General features: G+C 53.1%; 1 pseudogene; it reads right to left on the reverse strand.

The window, feature by feature from the left end:
• Positions 1-9,241: 9,241 nt before the first annotated feature.
• Positions 9,242-10,354, reverse strand: LOC118356350 (annotated as a pseudogene).
• Between the last annotated feature and the right edge of the window lie 2,401 nt (positions 10,355-12,755).

The raw sequence follows: 12,755 nt of genomic DNA on the forward strand, positions 1-12,755 counted from the left end.
AGAGGTTGGAGGTGGTGGAGGGTCAGTAACTGATTGACATTTGGTGGCCTCTTCCGATTGAGAGCAAGGCACCTGGTCCATTCTGAGCCAGGGCAAATCTAAGTGTATTTGGGCAGAGTGATGGGACTATGTTCTTCTAATAGCCAAGTGCAAATTCTGTTCCTGGGGAGACCCTGAGGGCCTCTTGGAGGCTTAGTCAGGGAGGATAGTCACCCATCCCTGATTGAAAAGAGGTCCTCTCCAGCCTTGGGGGTGCTGCCCCCACCAATCCCTGCAGCTTCAGCAAGGACCTCCCCCACTGGAGAGTAGTTGGTTACCTTCAAGTCCGCCCCCCCCCCCCCCCCCCCCCGCACAACCTGGCCCCTGTCATCCCATGGCCTCTGTGGACTCAGGGGCCAGATAGCACCCCAGCATGCTGTTCCCAGGGGAATGCTGTTCCCTACCCGCATGTGGCTGAATCATCTCCCTGAAAGATGTTCTCTTTGTTGTCAAACTTTTGTCTTATCTGTGCTGAATTATGCTTATTTTTTCCCTTTGCTGGCCTCTGAGCAGGGACAGGGAAGGGCAACAAAAAAAGGGAAAGGATTTTTTTTCTCATTGTGTCCACGGAGCACACATTTTCTTGTGTGTCTGAGATGTCTGGGAGGCTGAGCTTTGAAAGCTTGTCTTAAAAGGTCTAATTGCACTATCTCAATCCTGGCGGGGCACCTTGCATTTGGCTTTCTGTGGATTTGAATCGGGAGGGGCAGTTGCAGGGGTTGGGGGCAGCTGCCTAACTGATGGATATTTTTAGCAAATCAAAGTTTGCCTTTCTGGGTGGATTCTATCCTCTCCCATCAACCTCCTGACCTGTTGTCTCTCATCTTATCACTTCTCTTTATCTCTGGGACCTGGTATAAGGCCACCCCTGGGCTCCTGACAGTGCCCCTGGGGGGGGCCAAACCAGGCGTACCCACCCGCCCAGCCCAATGCACAGCTCCTGTTCGTGCTGGACCCTGGGCGCCAGAGTGAGCACGCACCAGCCCTTCTCAACCTAGGGCCCCATGAGGCTCCAGGAGTTCTTCGCACACTTTGGTCGAAACTGGCCAAATGCAAAGACACCAGAATCCAGCTTGCTTCGAATAAGCCTGTCACGAATGTAGAACAATACCTTTTGTTTCACTAAAATTGTGTGGTTTTGGAAACTAGAATTCTTTTCACTAAAAAATGTGACTTAGTGTAACATGCAATAGTTTATTATTGCATTTATTATTTTGAAGTGAGTTAAACAAAAATTCACAATTTCTCCATTTTATTTTCTAATAACAGTAAATATGGATCAATACCATGCATGTCAGCAAAAGCTCTTTGGGATCTTCAGTAATTTTAAGAAGGTAAAAGGGATTCTGGGACAAAGTGTTTGAGAACTGTGGGGGTAAGTAGTATTATATAATTATCCAGCCACTTATCTGGGAAGCAGTATTATCCTGATTCCACAGATGGAAAAGTGAAGCGCCTGACAAGGTATTCGCTCATGGTTTCAGAGTAAGTGGCTGAACTGGGATTTGAAAAAAAAATTCATTAAAGACAACAGTTAATACATACTAACTGTAAAAAAAAATTGGGAAATGAAAAAATTGAACCCACTTATAAGTCTACCATTCAATATTTTGGAATATTTCCTTTGTCCCCAAACTTAATTTTCATAGTTTGGATCATTACAGTGGGTGGAGGATTTGAACCCAGAGCTGGGTCTCAGCAACAGGCTGAGTTGTGTCTCCTGGTGGCAGCAGAGGGTGGTTCCTTGTGAGGAAGGGGCGTCTTGCTGTGCCTCCTCTTGTCTCCGGAGTGTCCAGGAACAGGACCCATAGACTGTGTTACAGGCTGAGCTTGTAGATTTGTATGTGGAAGTCCCAGCCCCTCAGGACCTCGGACTGTGACTGTATCTGGTGACGGGGTCTCGAGGAGGTGACCGCGCTAAAAGGAGGCCCGTGGGGGGTGCCCTCCTGCCGTCTGACTGGTGTCCTTACAGGAGGTGAATCTGGGAGACGTGAGGGGTGCTCATGCTCACAGGAAGGACCCTGAGAAGACGCGGCGAGAAGGCGGCACCTGCACACCAGGGTCAGAGGCCTTGGGAGGGAGCCACCCTGCCCACGCCGGGACGCTGCGTTTGTAGACTCCAGGAGCGAGAGAGAGTAAATGTCTGGTTAGTGCCGCCGTCCCCCCCCCCCCCCCCCCCCCCCCCGCCGTCTGCGGTACTTTGTGTGGCAGCCCCAGCAAAAGAACATCTTGGGTCTGATCCCCTCTGTGGGAACAGAGGGACGGGTGGGGTGGGACCCTTGGCTGACCGGGGCTGTTTCCCTATGGGGAATCTGTGGGGTGATGGCTATGATGTCACAAGAAGTAGCAGGGCCCGGCCTTAGAACCCCTGCTGGGGCCCACCCCTGTGCTCTGCTCAGCCTGCTTCGGGCTGGGGCCACCACCTTTGCCCTGAGCTCAAGGTGCCACGAAGCAGCTCAGAGCCTTCCAGGCACAGGGCCTGGGACCGGTGCTCCCCAGGGAGAAAGCTCTGCCCCTGCACAAACGGCCCTGCTGGCCCAGACCCCTGAGAGCCGTTCTGTTCCCACTGAAGAGTTCAGCCGCCCTTGGAAGTGGGCCAGCGCCAGTAGGACCTGGATCTGGAATCCGTAGAAAGCAGGGTGCCGCTCTCCCTCAGTCCAGGCAGCCAGCCCAGGGTGGGAGGGTGTGTGTGTGGGGGGGAGGGATAGGGTGCCCCCTCCCCTTGCTGACCCCCAGCCTCTGGGACACCTGGGAAAGGGCACAGTCGGGCCGCCTGCTAAGGGGCTGCTGGGCATTGTCCCTGGCTCCTGGTCCTGCCTCCTTAACGACCACATTGACTCGAGCGTCCTTCCTGCCTCCTGGTTACTGCGTAGAGCTACTGCCCGTTTCTTCCCCCCTGTGGTCTGCGCTTCCGCGCCTCCCATTCTCTCCTCAACCCGCTCCAATGGGCTTCAGCCTTCAGCGGCTGCCCTGTCAGCGCCGTCGCACACGTGGCCTCCTAGAGCACCACGTTTTCTGGGTTTCCTTACTGGCCATGCCCTCCTTCCGTGGTCCCCAGTGCTGGCTGCCCCAGACCTGGCCCCTGGCTGTCCCCTCTGCCCCCCAGCACTGCCCCGTGGAGCTTTCTGCGATGCAGCGGGGAGATGTCTTCTCTCCCCACGGTGCATACGGGAGCCACGAGCCACGTGTACGCTTGCGAGTGGCCGCAACTGAGGTTTCCTTCCCACTTCATTTGAGTTAATTTAAAATGTAACTAGCCACAGAGGCTGTGGCTCCCCTCACAGGAGGTATATGAAACCTAAAGATAGCAAAGGACAGTGCTACCCTAGGGGTCTTTAAACATCTGCTGTTGTCTTCCGGATCTCCACTCCCTGCCCCGACGCCTGCCCTGGGCTCCAGCACCGTCTCAGGCTGCCTTCCTGGCAGGGTGCCTGGCAGGCACACGGGCTAATAAGCCACCCCAAGCACCACACCGCTTACCTCCACGCTCAGGAGGCGTATCCACCTCCTTCTTTCTCTTGCTCTTAACATTTCAGCCCTGAGATGGGCTCTTCCCTCCAGACATATCCTCAACCAACACTTTCGTCCACCTCAGCTGGCCTCCCTGTCTCCCCAACTCTCCTGCGCCCCTCCTCCACCCAGCAGCCTGAGCCATCCGTCTAGAGCATGAACCCTAGCCCCTCGCTCCCGCAACTCCAAAGGCACCGGAAAGGTCCACCTTCGGACCACGGCCTACAAGCCCCCTGGGATCTGGTCTGCCTGCTTCTCAGCCCACCCCTGCTTCCTTTTACTGCCCCCTTGGGTGCTGTGGCCTTTCTCTGGGCCAGCCTCACGGCCAGGACTCCTGCTGCTCAGGACCCTCCTCCCCACCTTTGTGTGGTCCGAGTTCATGTCCTCAGGAAGGTCTTGTTCCCCAAACATAGCCTGTGGCCTTCTGTAGAGCGCACACAGGCCCTGAGATGGGACGTGTGCCTGGCTGCCCTCGGGGAAACTAAACTGAGCTCTGTCTGGCTCATCTTTGGGCTCCCAGTAAAAATACTTGAGTGGCCCTTGGTCCAATTCCCACTCTGTCTTCCTCTCTGCACCCCTGCGGGCTTGGCTCTGCTCTCACTGCCCTGGGACGCTTTCCCGTTCCTCCTTGGTTTCCCTCTTTTGGGCAGAGGGTAGAAGGAAGGGGGGAGGCTGAGATTCCTGAGCGAGAGAAGTTGTATCACATCATCGGACCCAAGCTGAAGTTGGGACTTGCTGCTCATGCTGGGTCCTGCAAGGGGGTCCTGCTCTGCTCGATTACTTGGCTTGGCCCTACCCCTACCAGGAGTGTCCTTGGGAGTATTTTCTGTTAGACCCCAGTGGGTCCAGGGTGCCTGGATTAGTCCTTTGCTATCTTTAGGTTTCATACACCTCCTCTTATAGCTCAGGGAGCAAATTCAGCAGTTCTTGGGGAGCAGGGCTGACCTGCCCTGACCAGGTTGGAGCTGGTGGCCAGCTCTCCTCTGTTAGAGGTGGAGCGGGTGTGCTTTGATCAGGGAGCATCTGGGGCTTCAGACCCAGGTCTGTTCGGAGCCAAATGTGAGGACTTTGGCTGGAGTCTGCCTACTTCTGCTGCCCCTTCCCCTCATTACAGAGCCCCTAAGGGGTAAACCCAAACTTCTCTGCAAGCACAGTCCTACCCTAATTATAAGGCAGGAGAATGCCTGCTCTCATCAGCCCTGACTTTAATTTCTCTAATTATAGCTGAACCTCTGAGCAGTATTTCCCCTTTAATCTGCTTAATGCAGGCACACACTACCCCCTCCCCAGCCCCCATCCTTGGCTTCTAACTTTAACCCCTTTGCTGCTGGGGGCCACCTGTTATGGGATGAATCATTTCTCCCACCCTGGACTCACATATCGAAGCCCTAAGCCCCAGCACTTCACAGTGTGACTGTATTTGGAGATGGGTTTTTAAAGAGGAGATTAAGTTAAAATGAGAGTCAAATCCAATATGACTATTACCCTAGTAAGAAGAAAAATTAGGACAAAGAGGGACACAGAGGGCAGACCATGTGAGGGTCCTACAAACCAAGGACAGAAGCCCCAGAAGAAGCCAACCCTGCCACACCTTGATTTCAGACTTCTGGCTTCCAGAACTGTGAGAAAATAGATTTCTGGTTTTTAAGCCACCCTGTCTGCAGTCCTTTGTTATGGTGGCCCTAGGAGACCAATCCAGCACCAGAGGCCACTGCCTGAGAAGCTTCCTCCTTCTGAGGAAGGTCACCCAGGAGGGACCAGGCTTTAGGACCCCCCCTGTGGCCAGTTGGTCAGATGGAGCTGGGCCTTCTCTTCTGGCCTGACCTCAAAGTGCCATCTGGGGGAGAGGTTCAGTTATGCATCCCTGCTGGTCCATGCATGCAGGGGTGAGGTATGCCCACGAGAGTGCACGTACAGTGTTCTGTTCCTTTGTGTGTCTTGTGTTGGCGTGTATACAAATGGGAAAGACCGGTCAAGCGTAGCGTTAAGACCAAATTCCCTGCCTCCACCCCACGGAGCACGCAGGGCGCCCTTGCTTTCCTTCTTAAAAAACAAAATCAACTTTATTGAAGTATAGCTTTCAAAATGAACATGCACAAGTTATCGTGTCAATCAATGCAGTCACCTTGTCACCGACACCATAATCAAGATATATTTTTTCCAGCCTTATTGAGGTAAAATTGGCAAATAAAATTATATTTTTAGAGTGTGTGGTATAGTGATCTGATGTATGTACGTTGTGAAAGACTTCCCAATTTGTTAATTAACAAATTCATCCCCTCACATGTTTACCATTTTTGTGTAAGAACACTTAAGTTCTTACGTTCTCAGCCAATTTCAACCATATGAGACGGTATTATCAATTAGAGTCACCATGTTATACATTAGATCCTCAGACCTTATGACCTTATTCATCTTATAACTGGAAGTTTGTACCTTTTACCAACCTCTCCCTCTTCCACCCCCCGCCCCCAGGCTCTGGGATCCATCTATCTACTCCCTGTGTCTATAAATTCAACTTCTGGGCGCCTGGGTGGCTCAGTTGGTTAAGCGACTGCCTTCGGCTCCGGTCATGATCCTGGAGTCCCGGGATCGAGTCCCGCATCGGGCTCCCTGCTCAGCAGGGAGTCTTGCTTCTCCCTCTGACCCTCTCCCCTCTCATGCTCTCTATCTCTCATTCTCTCTCTCTCAAATAAATAAATAAAATCTTTAAAAAAAATTCGACTTCTTCCTTCTTTTTTAGATGCTACATATAAATGATACTATGCAGTGTGTGTCTTTCTCCGGCTGCTTATGTCACTTAGCATCATGCCCTGTAGGTGCATCCATATTGGTGCGAAAGGCCAGATTTCCTTCTTTTTTAAAGGCTGAATGATATTCCACTGTGTGTGTATGTGTATATAGATAGACCAGTTTCTTTCCATTCATCCATTGACATACCTTGGCTCTTGTGATTAGCATTGCAATGAACATGGGAGTAGAGCTATAGTGATTTCGTTCCCTTTGGATATATACCCAGAAGTGGGATTGCTGGGTCATATGGTAGAAATGTTTAATTTCTTGAGGACTCTTGTACTGTTTTCCACAGTTGGCATCCCCCCCAGTGGTGCACGAGGGTTCCTTTTCTCTACATCTTGGCCAGTGTTTGTTGTCTCTTGTCTTGTTCATGAGGGCCATCCTAACAGGCCTGAGGCAATGTCTCCTTGTGGTTTTGATTTTCATTTCTCTGATGATGAGGGATGCTGAGCACCTTTTCATGTACCTGTTGGCCATTTGTGTGTCTTCTTTGGGAAAATGTCTATTTGGGGCTTTTGGCCCATTTTTGAATTGTGTTATTTTTAAATTGAATTGAAACATTTTCTTTTTCACTATCGAGTTGTAGGAGTTCCCTGTGCATCTTGGCTATTAACCCCTCATTGGATATGTGGTTTGCAACTATTCTCTCCCATTCTGTAGGTTGTCTTTTCCCTGTGTTGACGGTTTCCTTCACCATCCAGAAGCTGTTTCAATTGCTGTGGTCGTTCTTGTCGCCCTTGCTTATTTTTGCTTTTGCTGCCTTTGTTTTCACAGCGTGCCTTTCTACAAGGATGTCAGAAAATCAGTCGGTGTCTGGTCAGGGCAGCAGTGGCCGAGCTCGGCTGGCGTTCCCTGTTTTTCCTTGAATGTGACCATCCCAGACAGTCTGTTCTGTGATGAGAGAATGAGGAGCAGAGATTGCGTAGAGCTGAGGGATGAGTCCCAGCACCCGGCAGGCCAGGTGCTCTCTGGGACTCGGAGTCATACTGTTGCCACCGTTCCCCACGGGCACAGTCGTGTCTGCCTGGTACTCTCATTGTTGGAGACCTTCTGGAGGTCACTGCCAAATTGTGATGCTCTATGTGCATGGGGGGTCAAGAGGAGAGGAGGAGAGTCTAGCCCTTGACAGTGCACTCCCTGGTGAAGTCACCCCCAAGAGGAATCGTGGGCCGCGGAATGTATGACAGAGGCGGGAGGGGGTGTGGATGCGGAGACAAGTCACCAGGAAGACCTGGAAGAGGGTGATGGCGTGAGCAGGGAAGGCCTAAAGAGAACGGGTGTGACCAGGCCCCATGGCCTGGAGCTGCCCGCAGTTCCCATGCGAAGGGAGCACGATTTTTGCCCTGGGGCACTCCCGTCCTAACGGTGGAGAATGGCTGGGCAGCCCCCAAAGAGGACACTGACTTATTACTGCCCGATTACTCACTGGGATGTTGAGCAGTTCTGTGAGGGCTTGATTCCCTACGATGCCCTTCTGAGATGCCCTTCTGCATTCTGCCACTGCAGCCCTCACCTGGACAGCCCCTTCCAGTCTTCCATGACTGTTCTGCTAAAGGGGTTCTAAGTTTTCAGACCATTGGCAGCCAAGGCAACCCATAAATATAGCACAAACCGATTCCTGTTTTGGATCCAGACAGTTTTTATTGGATTCCCATTTAGTCTCTTTCTTTCTCCTGGGCCCCCCTGGGGTTTGGGGTCCCTGAGACTGCCCCCACATTTGGCGACTCCCTAGAAGGACTCCCAAGACTCCGCATGTAGTTGTACGCATGGCTAAGGTTTATTACAGCAAAAGAACACATAGCACATCAGCAGAGGGAAAAAGGCCCAGGCCGAGCGCGGAGAAATGTGAGCGCGGGCTTCTGATGCTGCCTTGTTCCTGAGAGGGGGCACAAGAGCCACGAACAACGCAGTAATGAATGTGATGTGTCTGCCCAGGGATTCCCACTGGAGACTCAGCTCCCAAGGTTCTTACTGGGGGCTGGTCATGCAGGCATCTCTGCTCAGCAACTGCCCAAATTCCAGACTCCTTTAAGCAAAGCAGGTGTTCCTCGTAAACCATATTGCTTGAACAGTGTAGGCACAGTAAACTGTCCTTATTGGTTAGGGAAGGGAGGGCATGGTTCAAGTGCAAAGTGCCCAGACTCCAGGTCCACACCAACTTTGCAAACAGGACCTTCCAGAGGTAGCAGCCAGGACCTAGTCAGGCCTCTCGGTGGCTGATCTCTCTTGCCCTAGTCTTCTTTTCCTAACAACAACTGACCGAACCTCAGCTCCCTCTCTTCTTCCACCAGCCCTGACCCCGGCTGCCCTGCTCTCTGCCATGGAAACTTCCATCGTACTTTAGACACAGCTGTTGAATGGGGATTGCAGAATCTGCCTCGAAAACTTCCCCCTCTCCTAGTTATTCTTCTGTCTTCACTGCCGGCTGTTAATTTACAGCTGTATCCACACCATTTCTACCACACTGGATACATTTCCTAACAAATACCTCCAGAACAGGTCTTTGCTTTGGAGGCTTGGAGTCTTTCTTGAGGGAGGTTCTAGCCTGTGAGAGAATGACTGCTTTCTGGCTGAATACCTCTTCCAGATGCCTTCGCCAAGCCTTCAGGTGACGGAGCTGTAGGTGCCTGTGATAGTTACCTGTTGCTGTGATTCACAGTGTGCAGAATGGAAGGACACACAGGAAACTGGTGCTGTGAGTTGTCTCCATGGAAGGTACGGGATGGCTGGGGCGCAGGGGTGGAAGGGAGACAATGTACTGTATACCCCTTGAGATCCTTTAAATTTTGTACCATATGCAAATACTACTTTCCCAAACAAAACTTTAACTGTAACAAATAAGAGGAAGAGGAGGAGGGAAAGAGGAGGAGAAGGAGGAGGAGGAGGAGGAGGGGGAGGGGGGAGGAGGGGGAGGGGGAAGAGGAGGAGGGGGAGGGGAGGGGGAGGAGGGGGAGGGGAGGAGGAGGGGGGAGGAAGAGGAGGAAGAAGTAGAAGGTAGAGGAGGAGGAAGAGAAGGAGGAGGGAGAGGGGGAAGGGGAAGAGGAGGGGGAGGGGAAGAGGAGGAGGAGGGGAGGGGAAGAGGAGGAGGAGGGGAGGGAGGGGGGAAGGAGGAGGGGGAGGGGGAAGAAGAGGAGGAGGGGGAGGGGAGGGGGAGAAGGGGAGGGGGGAGGAGGAGGAGAAGGGGAGGGGGGAGGAGGAGGAGAGGGGAGGGGGAAGGAGGAGGGGAGGGGGAAGAGGGGGAAGGGAAGAGGAGGAGGAGGGGGAGGGAAGAGAGGAGGAGGAGGGGAGGGGAGGGGAAGGAGGGGGAGGAGGGGGAGGAGGAGGAGGAGAGGGGGAGGGGAGGGGAGGGGAAGGAGGGGGGAGGGGGAGGGGAGGGGAGGGGAAGGAGGGGGGGAGGGGGAGGGAATAGGAGGAGGAGGGGAGGGGAGGGGGAAGGAGGGGGGAGGGGGGGGGGAGAGAGGAGGAAGAGGAGAAGAAGGAGGAGGGAAAAAGGAGAAGGAGGAGGGGGAGGGGGAAGGGGGAGGGGGAGGGGGAGGAGGAGGAGGAGAGGGGAGGGGAGGGGAAGGAGGGGGGAGGGGGAGGGGAGGGGGAAGGGAGGGGGAGGAGGAGGAGGGGAGGGGGAGGAGGAGGAAGAGGAGGAGGAGGAGGGGGATGGGGAGGGGGAGGGGGGGAGGGGGAGGGGGAGGGGGAGGGGAGGGGGAGGGTGGGGAGGGGAGGGGAGGGGGAGGAGGAGGGGGAGGAGGAGGAGGGGAGGAGGGGGAGGAGGAGGTGGTGGAGGAGGAGGAGGGGGAGGAGGGGAAGGAGGAGGAGGTGGGGGGAGGAGGTGGTGGAGGAGGAGGAGGTGGTGGAGGAGGAGGAGGAGGAGGAGGAGGAGGAGGAGGAGGTGGGGGAGGAGGAGGTGAGGAGGAGGAGGTGGTGGAGGAGGAGGAGGGGGAGGAGGGGGAGGAGGAGGTGGGGGAGGAGGTGGTGGAGGAGGAGGAGGGGGAGGAGGGGAAGGAGGAGGAGGAGGAGGGGGAGGAGGAGGGGGGCGCCTGGGTGGCCCTCAGTTGGTTAAACGTCTGCCTTCGGCTCAGGTCATAATCCAAAGGTCCTGGGATGGAGACCCAACATCAGGCCCTTGCTCAGCGGGGAGCCTGCTTCTCCCTCTGCCTCTCCCCCTGCTTGTGCGCGCTCTCTCTCTCTGACAAATAAATAAAACCTTAAAAAAAAAGAAGAAGAAGAAGAAGAGGAAGGGCAGCACTATTCCCAAGTGTCCATCAACAAATGACTGGATAAGCAAAATGTGGTCCATCCATACAATGCAATATTATTCAGCCATAAAAAGGGATGGAATTTTGATACATGCTACAGTATGGATGGACCTTGAAAACATGCTAAGTGGAAGAAGCCAGTCACAAAAGACCACATATTGTATGAGTCTGCATGTATAAAATATCCAGAATAGGCAAATCCATGGAGACAGAGAGCAGATGAGGGTTTCCCAAGGGCTGGGGGAGGAGAGAATGGAAAGTGACTGCTTAGTCACTTTGGGGACCCCCAGGCTTGGGGAAGGCATCTGGAAGAGGTATTCAGCCAGAAAACAGTCATTCTCTCACAGGCTAGAACCTCCCTCAAGAAAGACTCCAAGCCTCCAAAGCAAAGACCTGTTCTGAAGGTATTTGTTAGGAAAATGTTAGTTAGCTTTCCTTTTAGGGTGATGAAGTGTTTGGGAATGAGACAGAGTTGGTGTTTGCACAACAAAGTTCATGTACTAAATGCCACTGGATTGTATATTTGATAAAATTATAGGTGGCTAATTTTATATTATGTGAATGTCACTTTGATTTCAAAAAGAAGGGAACATAAACCAGAAAGATCCAGCTCAGCAGGAGGGGCTCGGTCCATATTCTGTGGGTTCTGAAGGGACAGGAGTCCTGGGTTCCCGGGCCGAGTGCACACTGCTGTCCAACATCTCCGCTCGTTGTGCATTGGGCATCTGGCTTTCCCGGGTTCCAGAGGCGAGGTGGGGGGGTATGTCAACAGGATGCTTCTACTGTGCAAGTTAAATGTAGCGGTACACCACGGTCAACCAAAATAGCAGTGAGGGCCAAACTCAACAATGCCCTACAAGTAACTATTTTCAAAATGTGCAAGGAAATGGCAAGGTCTGTCATTAACCTCAGGCTTGCACCATCTTCAGGCTGGGTGGCTTGCAGATGGATTGTGTGAGGGTGGTGCCAGCATTGCTCAAGGAGCCCACTGCAAGTCTGAGCCTACCTCAGGTCCGTCCTTTCTCTAAGAGACAGGAAGAAAGAGTATATTCATCTCCATGGGTGAGGCTGGAGGACTATGTTGAACCTGGTTGATAAATTGATCAGGTTAGGAGATTGGGGGCATCAGTGCCAGGTGGGCAGACCCTGCTGGCTGCAAGAAGGTTTCCTGCCATCCAGGTTTAGGTTCTAGCTGTTCAGGGGAGAGACAGCCCTAGAGCCCTGGGGCCCACGATCCTGTTGACTCCAACCTCTTGGCCAAGGACAGAGGTACTCTCAGGACATCCTGGGACAGGGATGCATTTTTTTGTGGAGGCTCTGGGGAGAGTCCATTTCCTTCCTTTTTTTCAGCTTCTAGAAGCCACCTGCATTCCTTGGCTCGTGGTCCCTTCCTCCATCTTCAAAACCAGCAATGGCCAGTGCAGTTTTTCTCACATCTCATCACTCTGACACTGACTTCGACTGCCTCTCCCCTTCCATATTTAGGGACCCTTTTCATTACGTTAGGTCCACGCAGATAATCCAGGATGATCTCCCTATTTTATGGTCAGCTGATTAGCAACTTTTTTTTTTTTTGAAAAAGATTTTATTTATTTGGGAGAGCAAGAGAGAGAGAGAGAGCGAGCACGTGCACACAAGCAGGGGGAGGGACAGAGGGAGAGGGAGAAACAGGCTCCCTGCTCAGCCCAATGCAGGGCTCCATCCCAGGACCCTGGGATCATGACCTGAGCCAAAGGCAGACGCTTAACCGACTGAGCCATCCAGGCGCCCCCAACAACCTCAGTTCCATCTGCAACCTAAATCCCCTTTTGCCATGTTATGTGCCGTAATCCCAGATTCCGGGGATCAGGGTGTGACCATCTTTGGAAGACGACTGTGATCCTGCTGACCCTGCATGGCTGCTCCACTGATCTGTGGTGCAGAAGGAACTGTCCAGAAAGAAAGGGGGTCATTGTTTTTTCAAGCTGCCCTGTGAAACAAATTTAAGTAAAATAGTGGCGTACACATGGTAACACATTCAAAATCTCTGAGTCATTTCCTGGCACATAGTAGGTGTTCAGTAAATGAGAGCTCATGATTATGTCAATGAAGGGCTCACCTGTGTGTCCAGTGCTGGGATGGGGCCCCCGTGGAGGGTCCCCTGTCTCATCTGTCCCCGGC

Source organism: Zalophus californianus, chromosome 16, assembly GCF_009762305.2.
Source record: "Zalophus californianus isolate mZalCal1 chromosome 16, mZalCal1.pri.v2, whole genome shotgun sequence".
Classification (NCBI taxonomy): domain Eukaryota; kingdom Metazoa; phylum Chordata; class Mammalia; order Carnivora; family Otariidae; genus Zalophus; species Zalophus californianus.